This window comes from Bubalus kerabau, chromosome 14 (genome assembly GCF_029407905.1).
Source record: "Bubalus kerabau isolate K-KA32 ecotype Philippines breed swamp buffalo chromosome 14, PCC_UOA_SB_1v2, whole genome shotgun sequence".
In the NCBI taxonomy this organism is placed as follows: domain Eukaryota; kingdom Metazoa; phylum Chordata; class Mammalia; order Artiodactyla; family Bovidae; genus Bubalus; species Bubalus kerabau.
This window is the reverse complement of record NC_073637.1, coordinates 17,252,915-17,267,416: the sequence shown is the minus strand read 5'-3', so window position 1 is coordinate 17,267,416 and position 14,502 is coordinate 17,252,915. Positions and strand designations below refer to the sequence as shown.

The following is a 14,502-nucleotide window of genomic DNA, read 5'->3' as shown; positions in this document are numbered from 1 at the left end:
TTTGGCCATTAGAAGTATTCAAGTGCAGACTGGATGAGCACTTTGAGTACCTCTGAAAATATAGTAGATCTAGATTATCTTTCATACATATTTCCATTCTCAGGCTGATCTAACATAAGTAGTATTCTGCACCTCAAATGCACCAGCTCCCAAAGCCTCTTGCCTAAGTGGAAACCTAAGTTGAACAGGGTTAAGAGGGTGAGTTTGCAGCCACTGAAGGAAACCAGACAGTGTGACAGACATGAGGAAAGACAGCTATCACCTGACTATCAGATGACTTTCAAATCACAGCCCTAGACAGAAGAGGTTCTTGGGAGTTCCTGGGATAGTGCATTCAGTAGGTGATTGGTTTTTTTCGTATTTGGCACTCAGTCTTTTAAAATTGCTTTTTGCCAGATCATTGCTTTTATTTCATAAAGCAGGGCATTTGGTCAAACTGGTACCTAAGGGGTTGAGGAATTAAAGATTATTTTCCTCCCCTGCCAAGAGATTGTCCTTCGGCTCTTGCAGGGGTGGATCTTGGCAAGTGCTGTGATTTCATTCCATCTTCCTCATGTAGGTTAAGTGAGCATTGCCAGAGGCCACGGTCCCAGGCCTTCTGTGGATTGCAGAGTCTGGTGATGTGGTTTCTGGGAAGGGGCATCTGAACCTCACTTTCCCTTTCTTAGGGCTTAGAAGGTAAAAAAAAAAAAAAAATGTATATTCAAATCACATTTGCAAATCCCAGATCTTCAAAGCACAGAAACAGAAACTCTGCACATTGTGGGCATTATCTGATCTTGTCCTCAGATTATTGCATGAGGGGTACCTACAGGTGAGTCAGCTGTGGGTTCGCTGTGCCTGAGGTGGTACAGCTGGGACATGGTAGAGCCTGTAGTTCCCATCTCCTCAGAAGGAAAACGAACGTAGCAAGTAGGATCTTCATGCTGTTAAGAACGGGAATCAAATTCTAGTTCTATCACTTTTGACTTGTCAGCAAGCTTTTGATCTCTCTATGGCTCTCCCTTTGGAAAAAGTCTTCATCTTAGTTCTTGGGATACTGTGATTCTCATGGTCTTCCTTCTGGATATCTTGTTGTTCTTTCCGTTCTTTTTTGTTTGCTTCTCCTCTCATACATTGGATGTTGTCAGTCCATTTTCCTTCCTCTTTTCTTCCCTTTTTGTCTATATTCCCTCCTCTTTCACAGTCGCAGTCACTGTGGTATGGGAAAGAGCAAAGAGAGACTTTCACACTGGCCCTTTAATTTTCCATTTAAATGACATGCTGCTTGTGCTCATTTTTCATTGGACAGAGCAAAGCACTGGTCCACATATGACTTCAAGATAGATGTGCCCTAGAATGAGAGGAGCCCCAGGAGAAGAGAGCATCGGGTATCTCTTTTGGAGTCGTGTTATAAATGCATCAGAGTCCTCGAGTCTGCTTCTGCCTAGAAGATTTACAAATATGTATTTCTTGTCCATTAGAAATCTTACAACTAATTATGCTTCCTGCTTTGCTTTGGCTGCTAGGAAGTTCAAAGCTGAATTTGCTCTTTCTCTCTAGTAATTTTACAGGAGCTATGACATAAAAGTTATATGTTAACCTTGTGGCTTTAATTTTAATTTGTGTTTTTGTGTTTTCCTTTGTCTGCTATAGAATTTTTAACAATTTTGTTGTGCAAATGTGCATATGCCACTCAAATCATTATTTGAATGAATCAGGGTAAAAACAGATGAATGCACACACACCTACTACATATGCATACAGCATACCACACATGCACCATGCCACACATCCCACAGATCCAATAGTTCAGCCTTCATCCCTCAGAAGAGACCATAGTAATTGCTCACTGGGTATCTCCACTGGATGTCCTACAGGTAGCTCAAATGCAACATGTTCCAAACAAAATTTATCTTTCCCCTAAATGGTCTTTACAGTACTTAAATTCCTCTTTCCACTAATAGCTTAACCACGTGTGGACGATTGAAAAAAACCTAATAACCACCCCACCCTGTATCCTCATCCTATTGGTTTCTGTTACACAATTTCTTGACATCCAGTCAAATGAGTCATTGCATGCTCTCCAAACATGCCATGTGTTTTTCCATCCCCATGTCTTTGCTCACGCTATTTCCTGTTAGAAAGGGCCCCCACCAACTCCCCACCTGTAGCAATGCTTCCATGCTTTAAAACTCATCTCAGCTGTCTTTCTTTTATGTCCAATCCCATCAGCCAACAAAATGAGAGAATCCTTTCCTCCCAGTCTCACTGACTACATTTGACTTAATCAGCCTTACATTGTGCATTACTCATAACTTACTTTAGCTTTCTTAATAGTTAGGGAGCTCTTTGGTGGGGGTGGGGGGTGCAGAGAGCATGTCTTTGTTTTTTTATTTGCAGCCCCAGCTCCTTCTGGCACAGGTTTGCATTGTCTTGAGATGGAAGTTCATCACAGGTGGACTTGACTACCTATCAAACGGGAGCAAGTGTTTGCCTGGCTCCTCCCTCTCCTTCATCCATCACATCTAGGGGCTCTTTAAGCCACCTCCCCCAACATATTCTGCATTTGTTCTCTCTTCATAATTTCTTCTCCCTTGACTCCAACCCTATCATCTCTCACATGGGCAGTTACAAAAGCCCCCTAAACACTTCTTCCTGTCTTCAATGCTGGTAATTCTGAAATACATATCCCTCCTTAAAACATTCAGTAACTTCCCAAGGCCAGTGAGATAAAGTTCAAGCTTCTTTCATGGCAAAAAGAGTTCTACATAATCTAGCTTCACCCATTTTTCTGGTTTTGATGCCTTTCAGGATCTATACTTTTTCTAGTCATGCATTCCTTCCCAACCCTACTTAGAAAAATAGGATCAGCCATGCAGTAGGCCTTTATTGTTTTGTCTCCTCATTCCTCCTTTCCTTCTTTGAGTAACATTCCCTACCCTTCTAAGAACATAGGTGGCATGTGAGCTACAGATAATTAGAGGGCTTTACTGTCTTCCCCAGGACACAGTCCAGTGAGAGGCTTTCTTGAGATTTTCAAAGTGGAGTTGAATGCAAGGTTTTGAGCTCAGAGCTGCCCACGTTACACCCTGTGAAAGTAAAGATAACAACTCAAGAGAGACAAGTAGAAACAAAATACCGGGAGCAAGTCCTTCACACAGCCCTGGACTCTCTGGCTCAGGTTTCCAGTTGATGCCAGGCTTCCTTGCTTAATTCGCCTTTCTAGTCCATGAACCTTCATCAGATGTAAGCATGTGGTTAATCTTTCTCTTCTCCACTAGACTGTAGGCTCCATGAGTGCAGAACTACATTTATTATGTTCTTCACTGTCTCTCCAGTACCTAAATTAATATTTATTAATTGAAGGGGAGGTCTGTGGAGGAAGGGTAGAGGGGTGTTACAGCCTACCAGGTGGGCTCCAAGAGGCCCATCCAAGCCGGACTTTGCATTGACAGGTGCATGATTCAGTAACAAAAGAAGGACGTGCCTCATCCTCTTCTGTACTCTGTGTAAACAAGTGATCAGCTCAAGGTAAGACTTTCTTTCTGGTAGTGGACTGGAACCTTGCACTTCCCTCCATAATGATCAGTCATTATCTCGAGAATATATTTCTTGAGGGAAGGGAATCTTACGTTATTTGTGAGACTTGAGTTTAGTTCCTTAGACTCCTCCAGCTAGGCACCAAGTTCTCAGGGTAGGTATACGCCCAAGTGAACTGGAAACACATGCCCATGTGAAAAGCTGCACGTGAACGTTCATAGCACTGTTATTCACTTCAGCCCTAAAGTGGAAACAACCCAGTGGCCGTCAGCTGATGAGTGGGTAAGCAGAGCGTGGTATACCTGTACTGTATAGTATTACTCAGCCTCGAGGGGAATGAAGTACCGACACCCGCCACAACGCGGATGAACCTTGAAAACACGATGGTAGGCCAGAGAAGCCAGTTGCATGAGTTATGTGATCCTATTTTTAGAAACTGTCCAGAACAGACAAATCCATAGAGACAGAAAGTAGATTAGAGGTTGCCAGGGGCTACGAGGAGCAGAGATGAGGAGGGACCATGAGTATGGGGTTTCTCTTTGGCATGATGAAAAGGTTCTGGAATTAGATGGTAGTGATGCTTGCACAACCTTACGAGTATACTAAAACCCACTTAATCACATGCTTTAAAGGCTGAATTTTATTATTGTGAATTATGCCTCAGTGTTTAAAAGTTCTTAAGTGCAAAAAGCCTGCTACTTTATATTTTTATATTCTATATAGATTCTCATATCATTACCTATTTTGACCAAAGCTTGATGCTAGGATTTTGACTTTTGGTCAAGACTTTCTAATGAAGTCTTGCTGTACTGAGGATGTGTTAGGTCTGGAGAAATGGGAGACAGCTGTAATGAAGGGCTGTTTAAGATCAGATCAGATCAGATCTGTCACTCAGTCATGTCCAGCTCTTCGCGACCCCATGAATCGCAGCACGCCAGGCCTCCCTGTCCATCACCAACTCCCAGAGTTCACTCAGATTCACGTCCATCGAGCCAGTGATGCCATCCAGCCATCTCATCCTCTGTCGTCCCCTTCTCCTCCTGCCCCCAATCCCTCCCAGCATCAGAGTCTTTTCCAATGAGTCAACTCTTCGCATGAGGTGGCCAAAGTACTGGAGTTTCAGCTTGAGCATCATTCCTTCCAAAGAAATCCCAGGGCTGATCTCCTTCAGAATGGACTGGTTGGATCTCCTTGCAGTCCAAGGGACTCTCAAGAGTCTTCTCCAACACCACAGTTCAAAAGCATCAATTATTCAGCACTCAGCCTTCTTCACAGTCCAACTCTCACATCCATACATGACCACAGGAAAAACCATAGCTTTGACTAGACGGACTTGTGTTGGCAAAGTAATGTCTCTGCTTTTGAATATAGTATCTAGGTTGGTCATAACTTTCCTTCCAAGGAGTAAGCGTCTTTTAATTTTATGGCTGAAGTCACCATCTGTAGTGATTTTGGAGCCCAGAAAAATAAAGTCTGACACTGTTTCCACTGTTTCCACATCTATTTCCCATGAAGAGATGGGACCGGATGCCATGATCTTTGTTTTCTGAATGTTGAGCTTTAAGCCAACTTTTTCAGTCTCCACTTTCACTTTCATCAAGAGGCTTTTTAGTTCCTCTTCACTTTCTGCCATAAGGGTGGTGTCATCTGCATATCTGAGGTTATTGATATTTCTCCTGGCAATCTTGATTCCAGCTTGTGTTTCTTCCAATCCAGCATTTCTCATGATGTACTCTGCATAGAAGTTAAATCAGCAGGGTGACAATATACAGCCTTGACGAACTCCTTTTCCTATTTGGAACCAGTCTGTTGTTTTAGTAGTCCATAAATAAGAAAAATAAGGCACCTCTGTTGGAAGGAGTCGAAGGGAGATCCAGAGCTCTCATCATCTCTTCCCCAGCAGCACTTGCAGCCTCAGGCTCACGACCTGAAGATCATTAGGACTCACCCATCATGTATCTTGTTCTTAGCCCTACTTATAAGATGCCCTCCACAAAGATCCAAATTCCCACGTATCGCCCACACTCGGTATAGTCCTTGATTTTGCCCCATCTGCCATCTTCCCGCTTCTCAGTGCATCTTCTGAAATCCAGCAGAATCATAATCAGCGAAATCTTTTGTATCATCAAACCTTTTCTCTCTTTTTCTTATCCTCTTACTCTAACCATGACCTGGTGATTCCCTGGGGACCAACCATCTGAAGGTCATGTGAAGAGATAATATCAGTCACCACCCTCCTGGTTGTAGTCTTCACCAGACCCAGGTGACTTGCCATAATTTCCTGAGGATTCTAATTCTTAGCCGACTGTCATTCCCTCCGTCACTGCTCCTAGCCTAACTTGTGGTGAGTTCAGTGTCCCGGTTGATAAATAATGCTTTCAGTGCCCTAGCCTCTCAGTTTCTTGATCGCCCCTCCTCCAAGGACCTTATATCTCAGTTATCCACTGCCATAATCATACCCTAGAACTTAATCGTCAGTATTTGCAGCTCGACTACAATCTTAATTTTATCCATCCCTCTCCCTGATCACCTCTCTGATCTTTCCAGCTCACTCTGTCTGGTATTCAGTGTCAACAGCTTTTCGGCATTGTCGGGGTACTGTTAGTCACTCAGTCATGTCTGACTTTTTGCGACCCCATGGACTGTAGCCTGCCAGGCTCCTCTGCCCATGGAATTCTCCAGACCAGAATACTGGAGTGGGTAGCCATTCCCTTCTCCAGAGGATCTTCCCAACCCAGAGACTGAACCTGGGTCTCCTGCATTGCAGGCAGATACTTTACCATCTGAGCCACTAGGAAAGCCCTGTTGAGATAGGGACTGGTCAAATATACCACAGTCTGCTGAAAAGAGAGCATTTGCAAAGACTGGCTCCAGGGTCAGACAACCTAGGACCTTACCCTAATCCTGCTCACTCTGTGACCTTGGGATAACTGTTTAACCTTGCTGAGCATCTAATTCCATAAAGCAGTGATGACAACAATGACCCCAGACTCATAAGATTTTTTGAAGATTATATTAAATACTACAAAGTGTCTAGCATAGTGCTAGACCTATATGAAATTCTCAACAAACGAGAGTGATTTTATAGTAAACATTACCTGTTTTGGTCAGTCTCGCAATTGTTCTTTTCCCTACAGGAATAGCAACCCAATTTTACTTGAGAATCAGCTGTTTTCTTGGCACTGGAAGGGGCTAATCCCTAACCCAGCTCCACAGGAAGCCATGTGAACACAGCCCTGGCCAGCGGGAGCCTTCCGGCCCCGGACCATAGTGCGTAGTGATGAATTCAGGGATGGGCACATGGCTAAGCTCGGGCAGGTAGAGAATCTTCAGGGACTTTTTGTTGGAACAGTTGGGACAGAGAGGCCCTCCACTGGACGTGGGGCTGGGAAGACCTAAGCAAAGCCCACCTGAGAGTGGCCTATTAATAGAGACACATGGAAGAGAGGGACTGAGGAGGAAGCTGAGATCTTAGTCCAGCCCTGTTAAGAATCTGCCTCTGGACTTTGTTACATGGAGCAATAAATTCCCTTGATGGTGCCTAAGCCAATTTGAACTGGGCTTCTGCCTCCCTCAGAGTTCTGACTATTAGATTTTATAGTGAAGCACCAGTCTCCATCAAAAGTGATGACATTGAGCCACACTGGGACACAGAGAGATGCTTATTAAATACTTTTAGTTGAAAAAGCCAACTTAGAGAATAATAAGATATCAATGAGAGTCAGTGAGATTCCATCTTGTAAATGTTTACATAACTATATAGAAGTCCGGAAGGCTCTATGACAATAGGTGAGCAAAAGATTTGTGTTAACAGTTACATATGCTATGTAGCTTAACTATGGATGGTGGGGCTGTAGGTAATTTTTATTTTCTCTTCTTTTTTTCCCCTGTATTATATAATGTTTTAACAGTGTACATAGATTATTTGTCAATTTGTTAAAAGGAAGTTTCCCAAAGGAGAGAAAAAACAGCCCTTTCTTGCCACACCTGCAATCAGAGCATTAAATTCTGCCTGTCCTAGGGGCCTCTCTCAGGATCCTTCAGGGTGTCTGGGACTAGGTGAACCTGTTCTGTGGGTTTGTCGCTCCTGGGTGTGCCAGGCCTTATAACCTTGAACCGATTAGAGTCACAGAAACACCATTTACAAGTTTAAATAGTCTCAGGGAAGTTGAGAAATTCTGAATTAATCAACTGTGTCCTCTCGGGAAAGGGGCGAACAGAGGGATATATGTACAGAGCTTTCAAAAGGAATTAATTGTGCTTTGCGAGTTGAATGTAGTCGTGGGAGGGGGGCTTTGGGGATATTTACATGTGGTATTATTATCCGCAGGCGCTCTGAGGCCTCTTCACTGCTAAATCTTGTATGTCATCAATTTCCTAGCAGGGAAAGATGGTTTTGCTCACACCTTGAGGGTGGAGATGCTCAGGATCCAGAAATCTCAAGTGACTCATTGAGGGTGCACAGCAAGAACTGAATTGTGATTTAGTGTTCTTGATTCCGTGCCCTGTCCGCATGCCAATCTTTTTCTTTATGGGATGCCTCAGACATGTGCAGGCTGCCTCAGACAGGACAGATCTCCCTCCCTTGCCTCCTGTGAGTGTATTTAAAAAATTCATGTCAAAATAGTTTTCTCTGGGTTTTCCTTTTAGGAGCACTCACATTCTCTCTTAGAGTCTATTCCTGTCTATGCCCTAACTAAGAAAGCTAGATTCTCATGTGCCTGCAAATGTCTCTGACTCCAGATTGGGATTACTGCCTGGAAAAGTCGCTACATTGTGCATGTGGAGGAGGGCTCACATTCTGGGGGCGTGGCGAGCCTTTCCCTGATGATTTAGCTCATCTCCGTCCTGGGCATCGCCCCCACCCCCACCTCAAGCCGCTGCTGCCACTCATCCCTCCTCTCTGGGCACGATGCTCCAGCCCCTTGCCATGCACACTTCCTAATGCCAAGTGGTCATTCCATGCCTGGGACACTGTCCTGGGCTCTTCTATACCTGGTCATCCTACACTTTAGCTTCTCAGTTACAGAGTGTTCACTCGGTGTCACGTTGCTGTTCTAAGGCTTGACAGATGTTGACTCCTCACAGAAACTTAATGATGCTGGTACCATTATTAATATCCCATTTTACAGTTGAAGAAACAGAGGCCCAGAAACTTGCTCACAATCCAGAGCTAGCAAGTGCTGGAGACAGAATCTGAATCCAGGCAGCTGGCTCCAGAGTCCACTCTCTTAACCACCCCGCTTTGCTCCTCTCCTACAGACTCTCTCAGCCTCCTGCCCTGTGAAGTTGCCCTGATCCATGTTTTGGGAATTGCCCTCATCCTGCTCGGTGCTTCCAGAGCACTTTGCTGGTCCCTCAAGGATTCCTTGGCCTTTGGACAGGGTTGTTAGTAGCCTTGGTGCCCTACCAGCAGAGAGCTTCGTAAGGACTGGAATTTGGTGTGTCAATCTTGGTATCCATGACATTCTTACTTCAAGATCCTTTCCAGGTGTTTTTTAAACATCAGAGATGTGTTATTCATATGAGCTACAATGAAATGAAATTTAGTGAATTGGAAGGTCCCATAAGGACTAAATCCTTGAAGAAAAGTCTTGGTAAGATGTGTCCATAAAAAGTTTAACCTAAGCACAAAAAAAATAGCATAATTCTCATCCATTCAAGAGCTGATTATTTTCTTTTGAGGATTATTCATCATCTTGCTTTTCCTTCCATTTCTTCCAATCTTCTAGACATGTCATGCTATGAGAGAATCACCCATAAGGAGACAGAGAGAGATGAAAACACTTCGAGTCATAGCAGCTCCATTCTTGCCAGTTCTGTGACTTTGAAAAAGTCATTTGAGGTTCCTCCCATCCAAGTACTAACCAGGCTCGACCCTACTTAGCTCCTGAGATCAGATGAGATCGGGCACTTTCAGGGTGGTATGGCCATAGACACCACTTGAGCTTCCTGAATCTTACTGAGGTCAGAATTACACCTAGAGGCCTCACATTGCATGTAAAGCAGCTGGCCCGGGCTTGGTTGATAGTAAAAACCGCGTAAATGTCGACTGTTGTCATCATTCACTCCATGGCTTGGCTAGCAGCACCAGGAGAAGGGAAAAGAAGCCGAAGTCTCTGATATGCTTCTTAACGCCCTGGAAAAAGGGTGAAGGAGTGTAAAGTGAAGATGGTGGGTCAAAATGAAAGCGGCCATAATAAAGACTTTTCTTTCCCCTTGCCGTCTTCAGTTCCTTCTTAACTAAATAGAAATGGGAGGAAAATATCTGCAGCAGTGCAGTGTTCCTGAAAAAAACAATTGCAAAAATTCAGTTAAGACCGTATTTACTCATTTCATGCACAGTTACAAAGTATCCACTATGTGCCAGGTACTGAGCTAGGTTTGGAGTTACAGAGCCACCTGAGATATAGACCCTGTCCCCAAGGAACTCCTTCCCTGTCTGGTGTGGGGTCTGACATGTAAGTGAATAGCTCAAAATCAGAGCCAATTCCAAGGATTTTCTTTTATAAAATTTCTTTTAGAAAATGTTTAGAGAATTTATGGGAATGTAGAAGAAGGGCTATCTTGAAGAAAAGCTTTATGTGGGAAATTCAGGTTTAAATTGGGCCTTATGGGGAGTATGTCAGAGTTCTTGGTTGCAAGCAACAGAAAGCTTCTCTAGCTATCTCAAACAAAAAAGAGGAAAGTGTGGGAAGGAGATCAGGGACTCCCAGAAATGTCAGGAGGCTGACATGACCAGATTTGGAAAATAGTCAGAATCAAAGGAGCTGTGGAGATGAAGAATATGACTGCCAGCAGAGATCACTCAGAAGGAATGGGCTCCTCTGGCTTTGATGCTGCTGAGAAAGTCCTTTGGTCACTCTCTCAAGATCAAAGGCCCAGGACAGCTTGTATGACAGGACAGCAGAGTCACCCGATCAGCCGCTGGCCAAGCCGAGATGGCGGTAGAGAAGGTTCTGGTACCTTTGACTGAAGTCGGAGTTGGTCATTCCTTTCCATTAAGCCATCATGTGGAGAATTCCCCTGGGGAGATCAGCGTTATGACAGTAAGGATGCTGGGAGCCAGATAGCAGACAAAGACAAAGGTCCTTCATGGGAGGTCGGATTGCAACAGGAGGTGGCAGGGAAGGAGAGGCAGGCCAGGAACAGAGCAGAGTCTGCAGAGGGCAGGGAGGAGAAAAGTTCAGGGCTGTGGAGGGACTGGGAGGCGCTTCGGTGCCATCAGGCTGCATCGGGTGCGATGCTGTTAAGAGTTCAGTTGATGACCGAGGTAGATAGCTTGAGCTCAAATCACAGAAAGTCTCATAAAAGCCACAATAAAAAGTTGAACCTTATGCTAAGGCCAGGCTCAGGGGGCAGACGTCTTTTGAGAAAATAGGCAGACACGCCTGGAAGAGAAGATTAGATTGAGGCTGTTTCTAATCTGCGTTCTCTGCCTGCTTGCACCGTGCTGACTGCTCTGTAACAGTAGCAGCAAAACCTGCAGGAGAACTTGGAGGGAAGAAAATGAAGCATCGCAGCCAGTGGAACCCCCCGCCCATCAGACTCTAAATTCATGAGTTTCTAGTAGCTGGCCCTGCATTCTGGCCTCTGGGGATGGGGTGGAGGGGCATGAAACCCAGGTTTAGCCCGTCAGGGTATCCTCCTCCCATCCCACCGTGTGATTGGCTTAGGCGCAGACATGTGGCCCAAGTCCACAGTGTCAGCTGCAGTCCCTTGGCATGCGTTGGGAAGGAGAGGACCTCTTTCTGTAGAGTTGCTAAGAGGGTATAAGTTACAGTGCAGCTGCAGCTGGCTGCCAGGCCCACCTCACTGGGAGACTCTGCCAAATATTGAAGCCAATACAGAGGAGCATGGGGCTGGGATGGAGAGAGAGATTGCTAGAATTCTGGATCCAGACATATCTGACCTAGATTCCCCAGAGATCAGTTTCCAGTTTCTGGAACCAACACATTCTTTCTAGCTCCTTCTCCTTCTTCTATCTGTCTCTCATTTCTCTCTCAATGAGGCCACTTGGAGTTTTTGTTGTTGTTGTTGTTACTTGCAACTAAAAAAACCTGAATTCATAGAATTATCTCTCACACAAAAAAGGGATGGAGTCAGGTGCGTGAAGGAGGGAGTCCTAAAGACTGGCTGAGCCCAGCAGACAGGTGTCTGAGGCACCATAGCCAAATGCAGAATCTGGTTCATTCGGCCCCTCAGTCTTGGGCATTTAGATAGCTTTTTTTGGCCACAGAGTTTGTGGGATCTTAGTTCCCTGACCAGGGAACCAAGGATCAACCCACACTGCCTGCACTGGAAGGGTGGGGTCACAACCACGGAACTGCCAGGGGAGTCCCTAGGTAGTTTAGAACACAGTTTATGTCACCTTCTAAAAGGGGTGCTTGAAGTGTCTACCTGCTTTTTTCATAGTATTGTGATGGATTTTAGCAGGTTATCTTTCGCTGCCATATTCTTTTAACGAACATGGAAAACTCATTGTTAACATGGGAATACATTAATAACTGGAAATTCAAGCCACTGGGGGAAGATAGAGAATGAGATCACTCTCCCAGTGCTCCTCAATTCATCGCACTTGGGAGACCCTCCCTCTCAATTTTCATTCAGGTCAGAAGTTACAAAATGGTGGCCCGTGATCCATAGCTGGCCTACAGATGCATTGTTTGGCTTACAAAATACTGCAAAAAAAAAAAAAAAAAAGAGAGAGAGAGAGAGAAATTCACTAATGTTTAAAAGTCAAGAGACTTTACATTTCTGGATTCTCTCGAAAAAAGTGGGAAAGTCTCTCCACACTGGACCCATTTTGCCGCTGGCAGCTCTAGGCAGGCTGGGGGAGCAGTTGTCCCATTCAGTCACTGGGGGCCCCTTTGCCACAGGCTCCACCCAGCTGCTGTGTTCACTTAGGTCACCTGCCTGACACCTGTAAGCATATTGATTCATTGGAAATATCTCAAATTCTCCCTGACCCTTAGATTTGGCTGAACACTTGCTTCTGGGTTAATTTCACTATTGTTGATAAAATAATTCCCTGGGGCTATGAAGAGACCAGTTCAAAATCCTGGAGGGTTCATCCTGTAACACACTAATAAAACATCTTTGGGTTGGAAGCAAAAGTGAAGGACTTGAGGAGAAGAACTAGGGAAATGATGCCCTGTTTTCCTTCAGTCGTTTAATTCTACACCCAGAGAACAGAGTGGAGTCACAGCGTCTGACTTTGAAACCCAGCTTTACCAGTCATTGTCTGTTCGTTCTTGGTCAAGGTCATTAAGTTGGCTGTGCCTCAGTTTCCTCGTTGTGCAAAGCACTATATTCTCTTTGTCTATGAAATGTAATACCTTCTCATTTCAGAATTTATGAGTTACTGTCTGTTGAGTTATTCATGGGTTTTATTTATTTATGAGTTATTCATGAATGAAGAGTAAATGAATTAACACTTTAGAGCAGTGCCTCGCACATAGTAAACACTTAATAACTGTTAAAGTATATATATGTATTATATAGTATTTATATGTTTATATGTAAATTACATCTTAATTTTAAGGTTTCCCTGGTGGCTCAGACAGTAAAGAATCTTCCTGCAGTGTAGGACACTTGGGTTCCATCCCTGGGTCAGGAAGATCTCCTGGAGAAGAGAATGGCTACCCGCTGCAGTTTTCTGGCCTGGAGAGTTCCAGGGACAGAGGAGCCCAGTGGGCTACAATCAGTGGGGTCACAAAGAGTTGGACACGACTGAGCGACTAACACTTACTTTTACTTACTTTTATATTTATAGAAATATCATTTATCATGAAAATTTATATGTTCTACATATATTTGTACAAAGTACATTTCTGTGAAGTAAATCTTTTTTAAGATCAGCTTCCATTACAAAAAAATAAAGTATATGTTTTAAGGGGAAAATAATTTGTTAGAAAACTTTTGCTTTGAAAGCAATAAGACAATGACAAATCTCATGAGTCCCTGGGTATTGCTATTATCTGCATCAATTTTTTGTCCTTCACTAATTACAGTCCCTATAAACACATACTTCTGATAAGAGTGTAAATCACTACAAGCTATTTTTTTAAATGCAATAAAACATCTTCTTTAAATGTAATAAAACACTGTAAGCCAGTAGCTCCTGAACCAGATCTTCACCATATGAAGATCACTGAGTGGGATAATATAAAAGCCCACCATGGTTGTCATGTCTCTGTCAAGGCAGTTTGAGTAGTTGAGCCAGATTCATAGAAATGGCTTTTTTTTTTAAAACACAGAATTGATGTTCCAGTAAACAAGAATGCATAGTAATTTCTGTAATGAATTCCTTTTCTTTTCCCATTAGTAGCATTTAATAAAAATAAGGTATGTGTTTCTAGGGTATAAATAATTCAATAGAGTTTCGCTCGGAATTAGTGCAGTGCTTAGCATCCAGGTGTTCTGGCGTTTACCTGTGTGGAGACAGGAGAGACTCTTGGAGCCCTCAGGATCAGAAATCGATGTCTTGGGTTCACCGGCTCCACCGGCTCCACCATTGATTGATTGATTGTGTAATCTTGGACAAATGGCTAAGCCTCAGTTTTCTCATCTGCAAAGTGACAGTGATTGTCTTACCCACTTCCAAGGGTAATTGCAGACTAAGTGAGATGATTCAGAAAAGAGGAATTAGTTGTTTTCCATATGAAGCCTGTGTTGCTGTAATTTTCCTTTGAAGCACGTTTATAGTTTCAGGATCCTATCAATCATGCATTGCTTTTCCTTATTTCATGGGTAACAGGACGGTTTCCCTTGCCTGGTAACAGACTGGCAATGACATAACTCGAAGCACTCACCCCACCCCTAGTTTTTCTTTGTTCTTTAAGTGCCAGTAACGGTGTGCTGTATTACTGCATGATGGCATTAGAGGCTTCTCTTTCGTACGTGATGTTTGGGGATTGAAAAAGCTGAAGTTTCAGATATTTTTGAAATGTATCTTTTCTTACAAAAAATTAGATGAGC

The 14,502-nt window shown here is 43.7% G+C and overlaps 1 long non-coding RNA gene across 3 annotated transcripts; it reads right to left on the bottom strand.

The window, feature by feature from the left end:
- Positions 1-605: 605 nt before the first annotated feature.
- LOC129626618 (uncharacterized) lies at positions 606-14,051 on the bottom strand. 3 transcript variants are annotated; one of them, XR_008702088.1, is made up of 2 exons: positions 13,956-14,051; positions 606-1,195 (listed from the first exon to the last, which is right to left on the bottom strand). It is a non-coding gene; the product is annotated as an uncharacterized LOC129626618 (long non-coding RNA). The 3 variants fall into 3 exon arrangements; XR_008702086.1 differs by lacking the exon at positions 13,956-14,051 and adding an exon at positions 3,122-3,262; XR_008702087.1 differs by lacking the exon at positions 13,956-14,051 and adding an exon at positions 1,728-2,029.
- Between the last annotated feature and the right edge of the window lie 451 nt (positions 14,052-14,502).